The sequence below is a fragment of the Ammodytes marinus genome (assembly GCF_949987685.1).
Source record: "Ammodytes marinus genome assembly, chromosome: 9".
NCBI lineage: Eukaryota > Metazoa > Chordata > Actinopteri > Uranoscopiformes > Ammodytidae > Ammodytes > Ammodytes marinus.
In genome coordinates this window covers 29,432,485-29,442,025 of record NC_137213.1, presented here as the reverse complement: position 1 = coordinate 29,442,025, position 9,541 = coordinate 29,432,485, and positions in this window count along the sequence as shown.

Sequence of the window (9,541 nt, the reverse complement as noted above, 5' to 3'; positions counted from 1 at the left end):
TAGCAATTTAGGGTTCAGTGTCTTGCCCTGGGACACTTGGACATGTGGCGGGGAGACCCGGGATCGAACCACCGACCCTGCAGTTGTGGGTCGACCACTCTACCCACTGGGCTACATCCCCTTAATCAGGCAAATACATCTTTAAACCGTCTTCTACTTCTAAATTTCCAAATTATAACTTTCCTTCTCCTTTACTCTAGTCTCCTTTCCTTTCCCCTTGTATTGTCTCCCACTCAATCTTTCCAGCCGCCTCTCCGTCCATCTTAGTTATTATTGTGACAGGAAACCGTTGAACCAATCCTGTACATACAGTAGATAGACCTTCCTTCTATTGTAATGATCCATGCAGCCTGTTTTCCAAAGTGACACGTAAACACATTTTGATATTGATTTAAAAAAAAATTTAAAAAAATGGTTCCTTCCGGTTCTGTTAAGAGTATATTGATCATAGTTTATATTTTAAGATCTTGTCATGGGCGTCAGTTGGGTATTTTTGGATTTGGCCATTCACTTTTTTTTTTCTAAGATTATTTGTTGGCATTTTCAAGCTTTATTATACTAGAGTCTAAATGGGGAGACAGAGGGGGAATACATGCAGTGGAGGTTCACGGGTCAGATTTGAACCCGTGACCACTGCAATGAGGGCCAGAGCCGATATGGTACACGCTCTATCTACTACAGCACCGGAGCGCCCCGACAATTTGGGTTTTTAATGAAGCAAAGCAACCAATTAAAAAATCAAATGAGTTATATATTATTAGCAATGGAATAATTTTGGGTTTACGACTTATGGATGGACAACTTTAACAATTTGACAACATCACAATGGGTTGTAGGAAGTTGCCATGGGATTTTTTAACAATGAATGAAACTGGATTTACTAAACAATGCATTGATTAATAGCCGACAAATCTAGATATTAATAAGTTAAGATGATACTCATTACTTCCCGGTAAGTCACAAGATATGATTCTAATTTTCCAAATCAGTGTATTTGCCACTCTCCCATTTTACCCTATTGATGCCCTTGATTGGTCTTTTGAGTGTGTGTGTGATGGTGATCATCATTTCTCTATTTCATAATCAAATTTGTGTCATATATTTTAGTGCCATGCTTTCTGATATGTTCTCATGCAGTACGCTAGAGTGTCACTTAGTATCTCATCAGCGCCCAGTGGTAGATCTAGACAAATGATTATTTTTTATTAAGAGTAATGATAAAAAAATTTAAAAAATGCCAGTACGGAGTTGTTTCCGAAATGTGCGTCAACTCTATTCAACATCTGCAATTCTGCGGTTATTTTAAGTATGAATAAAAAAAGAAATGGGGTAAAATATCATAATATATAATTTGTGTGTAGAATGTGACATTTTCATTATGCCAGTAGAAGCAATATTGTGTTCCTTCCTTCAACTTCGAATTGTTATCTCTCATAGACAACCAATAGTGTTGCTTGTCAGCGAAGTTACACTCATGTCTGCCTTAATAAAATAAATAAAAAAACACAGTAAATGGACTGGTGATCGTGTCCAGCCACCTGGAAACAACACTAGTGTGCAAATACTTTCATTTATAAAAATGGCCTCATTCCAAGAGGATTACCCTGTGATTTAAAGACCTACTTCACCGGTGCAAATATGAAGGTGTATTGAACTCTTCCTAGCCTGAGAAAAGGCAAAAAGAGTGTTTTATGGTCTCACTGCCTAACCCTACATTTCCCCATATGTGACATCACTTCAGTAAAAATGTAGGCTTAGGATTAACAGGACAGCTGGGCCAAGGGAAGACTGAGGAAAGACTGAGGGAGGAAAAACCTCATTCATTATATTATAATAGCAATTTTATAATGATAGAACGCCGGTTCCAAATGAGTGAAGTATTCCTTTAATAATCTTATGGCCGGAAGTTACCTACTGTCCTAAATTTTGTGAGAGGGTTTGAATCAACTCAACAGCAGTAATTGTGTTGAATGTAAAAGTTGATTTATTAATATGAAAACTCTAGAATGAGGCCATGATAAAATGAAGTATTTCGGACTAGTACTTTCATGACTTTAGAGAGTAGTTTTGCTTCTGAATAGCATTTATTCTATGTAGCATTGATGGATGACTTGTTCTATGTGCAGTAGCTGAAAACCTGTAATGCATTGGATAATAAATAAGTTTGCAGTGGCACTCAACTGCTGGTTTCCCCAAAAGCATCTTGAGATTATATGTTGTTTTTTCTTCAATGAAATCAGTACCTAACCTAGCATCAAAAGACCATATTTTTCCTTTACTTACTACAAACTAATTATTCCTATACTTGGACGTTGCTGCTAACTAACATACATTCCAGTCTGCCATTGATTTCAACTTATAGAGTATACAATAGAAGTTGATCGTTGCTGTAATAAAGTAAAGATGACTTTGGGAAACCAGCAAATTGTTTGCGTAAAAAAGATCTACTTATTTTCACTGCTTTGCCGTGCAGTAAGTGAACAGTTTTGTCCGTCCGATCTTGTTTGAATCAACAATGATATGACTTGCATTAACACTTTGCTACTAGTGCATGGCTATTTTATCCAGCAAACTTATCGTGCTGTACGTTACTGTGGCCTCAAAACAATCTTAGCAAAAGTAAATGTCGGTTTATATCTTCACTTGATTTCAGACTATGTATCGCTAAAAAAAAATCTCCAAGGACCTTAAAAGTGCAAAAGCCAAGGATTTATCATATATATCAAAACTGCGCAGATCATGTTTAAAGCCCTCCTTCACCATTGGAAATACAAAGGTGTATTGAACTCTGAGATCCTATGTAGTATAAATGTGCAACATTTTTAGAAATCGGTTAATCCTAGCCTGAGAAAAGGCAGAAAGAGTGTTTTATGGTCTCACTGTCTAACCCTACAGTTTGCCCAGTTGTGATGTCACAAATGTATACTACATAGGATCTCAGAGTTCAATACGCCTTCATATTCACACTGGTGAAGTAGGCCTTTAAAGTTAAAGAAAGGTGGTGCAGTATCAATATGATGTAACACTGCAGCAAGCTGGTGTCATGTTGTTGGAATAAACTCAATATTTCATCTAAAAATGTAGACTTGCTGCAAGAAATGCTCCTTATAACAGCTCGTATATCGTAGAATGAGATTTTAATTGTTTTGACTTTTCAAAGATAGTCTCTTGTTTGTCATAAAAATTTGGAAATAAGTGAAAGTGCATTGAAACAATTGGAATGATACATTTCTAATGGGCACTCTTAATGTTAGTGAAAACTACATTTGTTATAAAGGGTATTTTTTTGCAGCGAAAGTCTTCAGTGGGTCATATTCCCAAATTCTTTCAAACACTCCATCAAGAATCAAGAGATGGTTGGTCTGTTGCATTATCATTGTACATAATAAACCAAAAGAGAAAACTAAAAAAAACAGAAGATATTTTGTTCTATCGGTGTAAACATTGTGAATAAAGTCTCATTGTCGATGCAGTGTTGTAAGGCATTCCCTGACTTGTGAGTTGTGTCTCTTTATTTCTTTCTTACCCCTGTCGTACATAACACATCAGTTTGGGGACATAATTGTATACAATCATTTGTACCATCTGGGTGGGCGGTGAAACATCTGATTTTTAAAGCACATAACAATTGGCTACATTTGAAGGCAAGGCGAGGCATGTTTATTTATATAGCACAATTCAAACACAATTCAGGCAAAATACATCATTGTTAAAATACATCAAGCATAGAATACACATTAGAAAAGTGAAAGAAAAAAAAAAGTATTAGAAATGTAACATGTAGGTGAAATAAAATTACAGGTTAAATAGGAAACAGAATAGTCTTCAGACTTGATTTGGAGTCAGATTCAGTGTTATTAGGTCAAAGCTGATATGAAGCTCCATCCACCCTCTGCAGTAAATGTTGTTAGCAGGTAAATATTCATCTTTTGACAACTTTTTGCAAAAATTTTAGATTAATTCGTGAGAGGGATTGTCCCTGTTTGTCTGTTCCATTTATTGCGCTGATGCAATTTGCTAATCTGGCTATTATTCCTCTCTTTTCAAATATATAATGGAAAAGTCCAGATAGCAAGCGATGCAGAACAGACAATAATCACAGAATCGAGAAGATAAATGTGAGTAAGCATTTGGTATTCATTGCCATGGATGGAAGAATTGTAGAGCTTTTGGTAGAGCTGACTTTGTAAAGTGCAACAAAGAAAAAAACAGCTCTCTTGTTGCTAGATTGTTTCATTTTAGATGGCTAACGTTGTCTGTACGCAAGGTTGATGAGACTGTGACTTAACCATACAGTCTATTAAAAACACTTAGTCCACATGAGTTGAACACTCAAAGCAATCGCAGTCTTATTGTTATGTGAAAAGCCTTTTACCACAGCAGACATATTCTGACTTTTTAAAAACTTTAAAATTTCAAATAGGTCGATATGATCATGCGTGGTAGCCTACTTATCACTACTTTAAACCAACTGAGGACACTCAGATCATCAAATTTAAAAGCCGTTTTCCAGAGCCATAATTTTTTTTACACATAGCCAGGACACCAGCTTGGCATTATTATTCAAACAGCGTTTTTTTTTCCACTGAAGTGAAGTGGATGAATAGCTTTTTTAGAGTGCTTATTCAGGTGAAACGGCAGCTTGGTATTGATTGTTGAAAAAGCTCTCTGTGCATAAGCCTCTGTTGCCGGCCAGCGGTGTTGACTTAGAGAGGGAGGAAGTAGGGAAATCGATTCGGCAAGCTGCTACCTTCTTCGATGATGACTCATATGAGTAGATTTAGAGCGTCTAAAGTGTTGTATTTTCACACTTAGCTGCACACAGAAGGCGCCTTAATCCGCTCTGAATGCAATGTTCATATCAGCTGGGATATGGACAGATTTGAAGACTACGCCTAGAGGTATAAGCTGAAAAATGTGCATATGTTTTGGGACCTTAAATTTAGTTATAGCAGCTACCAAGTCAACATTGAACACTATTAGATGACAATTTAAGTTAAAAAAAATAAATATTTGTCCCAATGTTTTTATTCGTCTTTCAAAAGATGATATACAAATAAACCCTACTGGCCATGACTAATGGCTAAACTGCTCAATAGTAATTGAGACGTATGAGTGGTAATGTCTATACAATAATACTATGTAATATACTAAATAAACAAACCATGTAGACATGCAAAGCGTTTTGGTTTTAAGGAACGGAGGGGGGGAATGTTTTTATTTATTTATATATATCCATATACGTGTGGGCATGGCTTTAGGTCCCGTTTGCTTTTGTGCCATCTCAATTGTAGCATTGAGTCTTCTGTTTGCTTTCTCTGTTGTGAGAAAAATTGCTATTGAGGAACTGCATAAGCAAGCATTGCGCGCAATGTTTGCTTTATTCAATAAATGCAGAAAGCTTCAGCTTTCTGTAGATGTCACTCTGGACCGTTTTGATAAGTTGGTTACTCCAGTTTGTTGTATGCATGTGACGTGTGGGGGTTTGAGCAACTACATCTGTTAGAAAAACTACATCTCAAATTTTAAAAGTTAAAATGACAACCTGCAGTCATATGGTATATGGGGAACTTGGGCGGTACCCACTCTGTGTTACAGTTCAAAAAAGAATAATTGGATATTGGGGGAGACTGTTAGAAAGTAAAGAAAGTAAACTTAGTAAAATCATTTACAATCAGCTACACAGCCTGCATAGCAGCAGTGTGTATGCTTCACCCTGGGTATCACAGGTGAAACAGATACTGGATGACTGCGGGTTGTCATACATCTGGATAACTCAAAAGTAGAACAACATTAACTGGCTGAAAAGAACTGTTGAGCAGAGGTTGCAAGATCAATTCATTCAGAGGTGGCAGAGCGAGCTTACAAGCATGACTTCCTGTGACACATACATAGAATTTAAACAAGAGTTTAAATTAGAAAAATATCTGCTGTATGAAAACCAAAAGTCCAGGCAGGCTATCTGCAATTTGAGAACAAATAACACCAGAATATCTAAAGTCACTGGAAGGTACAGAGGGCTGGAAAGAAGTAAAAGATTGTGCAACCTCTGTGATTCCAATTGTGTTGGTGATGAGTATCATGTATTTTTTGAGTATGGGAATTTGGATGTAATGTACTATAGAAAAAAATACCTGCCAAAATATCATGTTTATTTACCATCTAGGATTAAACTGATTTCGCTTTTGAGGTCAGAAAAAACAGGGGTTATTGTTAAAACAGGTTCTGAGAAATGTCCTGCCGTTGTTTAAGTAATGTTTTTGTGTTTTTGTTTTTGTTTTTTCCTTGCCGTACACCATTGTTTGTTTGTAATGACTTAATTTGAATTGTGTGCTCCATGCCATGTGCCATGGCCGTGAGCCGTAATAAATAAATGAATGAAATGAAATTTTTCTTTCTTCTTGCCTGTCAGACATTGCCTCTTAGGTTAGACTCATCCTAGCCTTGAGCAACACATTAGTAAAACATTATTTTGCTTTTCTTGTTAAATTTATAAGCATGTTCAAATTTGACTAGTTTATGATGTCGAAAGCATAGCGAAAGGTCATCAGAAGCCTATTTTCTACAGGTAAATCCCATTGAGACCGGAGACTCTTTTTCAAGGGAGACCTGTTCCCATTCCCACTTTACCATTCATACACCGATAGCAGGCTAACTATCGACATTCACACGAGGCAAGGTGGGTGAAGCTTCCTGCCCAAGGACACAACAACAACACAAGTGGCAGGGTGGGAATCGAACCGCAAACCCTTTGATCATTGGCCGACCCACTCTACCACCTGAGCCACATCACCCCAGTAAGCCCATGTTTGCCCTTTAGCAAGTACTCAACCTCCAACAGCTAAGTGTCATGAGTCTACTGCTCCCACATTTCACAAATTAGTTTTATTTTATGTGTGCTAAAAAAACCTAGGACAGCTAATCAGTTAAAACTTGCTGTTATGACAGTTTGTCACGGCCATTCACAGTGAAACTTTGACATTTTAGAGACGAGTGACTCTGTCCAAACGCCTTCTAGTGATCAGTGAACAGTCAAAGAATATCTAACTGCATGACTTTGTTCCACAACAGGGTTATGATCAAACAACATATTTGAAACTGCAGACGTCTGGTTTCAAACAAAACTCCCTTTTTTTCGGATTTATTCTCGCTGGTAGAATAACAATGGCCTATTAAAGACCCCGACAGGAAAAGCTTCTCTACGCTTTTTTTACAAATAGCAGCAAATGATGATTTTGATCTGCACAGACTCACACACATGACTGACTGACTCTCGGGGGGAATCTCATTAGCTAGCGGGGAGAATAAGTGACAATATTTCTTCTTAGATCGGCGTGGGGACTGATAGCCACAGTGATATTATAACCGCATGCTCGGGCATCTTGTTTAGATGTAAAACAAAGTGGACGCGTCTCGGCGCATAATGCTGCCGTCCGGCGGGACGAAAACTAGAGGCAATTATGTGTTTTTTTTTTCTTTTCTTGTAAATTTCCTCACAATGATTTATTTGCTGAATGAGTTTCGTGACCTTGCAAAGCCGGTTAAAAGCCGGTTGAAATCCCCGATGTGCAATGTCACATTATGCCTACGTGACAAAGGGAGTTTAAACATGCATTTCCCGTGTGTGTGATTTACTTCAGAGGCCAATGACAACTTTTGTGATTTAACATTATACACAATTATAACTAAGCACAACCCTATTGTGAAGTTGTTATTATTTAAATGCAATGTAAGTCTTTTCTGAGTTGCATACACTGCTAAAATAAAGTAATCTCTTGGGTAACTGCTCAGGAAAAAAAAAACTAGCTAAGATCTTACTCCACTATTTTAGTTAAATTCACTGACCCTGAAACAGTGCAGCTGAGCTCTTTGCTTGATGAACTTGGACAAAACAGACACTGAGGAAAGTTTAGTTTTTGGCGTATCCACATGTCCCCCTCACAGCATGTTATGTTTTAAACATCATTGACATCTCAGAAACTGTATCTAAGTCCTTTGGTGTGGAAAGGAAGTTAAGAGAGTTTTCTTTCATCTAATCAAAGCCAAACTATTGTATTTACTCCAGTTATACAAATACATCGTGTTCCAACAAATCACAGTTATCTGACCTGTCATAAAGCTTCAACTGGAATGAATGATATCCAATCCCTGTGAAGTTGTGAATGCAGCATTAGCATAATTGTTTTCCTTATTAAATAATGACCATATTTGATATACATTTATATTGATACATACATAATACATAATATATTATAAAAACAATCCTAATAAAATAACACTGTAAAGTAAGTTCAGCCTTAAAAGAGCAGCAATATATTACAAAGATTTGTACCAATAGGATGAAATTTGAGCAGTAAATTAGGGACGGGGCCGATCCGATCCAGTATCGGTATCGGGTCCGATATGGCCGAAATATGCGTATCGGATATCGGACTGTCAGCTCCGATATTTAAATTTTTCATTATTTTTTTTATTTACTATGGAAGAGCAAACGAGCCTGTGCGAGCTTGCGTCGACGTTCGGTGGAGGGAGAGAGGACATTATAGTTAGACATACAGTAGTTTGTTAGCCAGTGAGCTAACCCAAGTCAAGGAAGTGGAAAGGCTTCTGCACTGTGACAAATTCTACTACGTAAAATACAGCCAGAGAGAGGAAGACTGTGCAGACAAACAGACCACCACATATTCTAGTGGGGCAGAAGTGATCATTGAGAAGGATTATTTTTGTGTGACTCTATAATTGATATTTTCATTAAAATATTGCATAGTTTGCCTTTAAGATAAACCTATATGCATTTGTTTATATATCTTGCTCTTTTAAATTAGAATTGCTTAAGCATTCCGAGCCTCACACATAACATCACCACCAACACATTTTTTTATAATAATTAGGATATCGTATCGGACAGTATCGGTAGATATCCAAAACCCAGATATCGGAATCGGATCAGAACTAAAAATAGTGGATCGGTGCATCCCTACAGTAAATACTTGAAAATATCTGTACAGAAAAAAAAGTGTCTTGCAAAGGACTACACATTATTTGTTGTCTTTGTTTGGTTCTGATTTGTCTTGAGTCAAATGCTCTCATGTCTTATCAGATGGCAGTTACACCTGTAAAGCGAGTTACATCAGCATGGTAGATGGTCGCAGAGTGTATAATAGAAGAATACACAGTCTGACTAATAGAAAGAGAAATGTAGGGTTAGACAGTGAGACCATAAAACACTCTTTCTGAGGCTAGGATGAACCAATTTCAATTTTTTTTGCACATTTATACTACATAGGATCCCAGAATTCAATACACCTTCATATTCCAACCGGTGAAGTAGGCCTTTAACTCAACACCTTTTAAGCAAGTCAAACTGTAATTAACAGCAAAAAGCCCCAAACAGTTTCTAAATGTACTTAGTATTTCATGTGCAAGGCAAGTTTACAACTACGCTGTAGAATGAAACATATCAAACCTGAGAACCACATGATTATTGGCAGAACAGAACAGTATCGATCGCTCGTATGAACTCTTTGCAAGATTACCACGG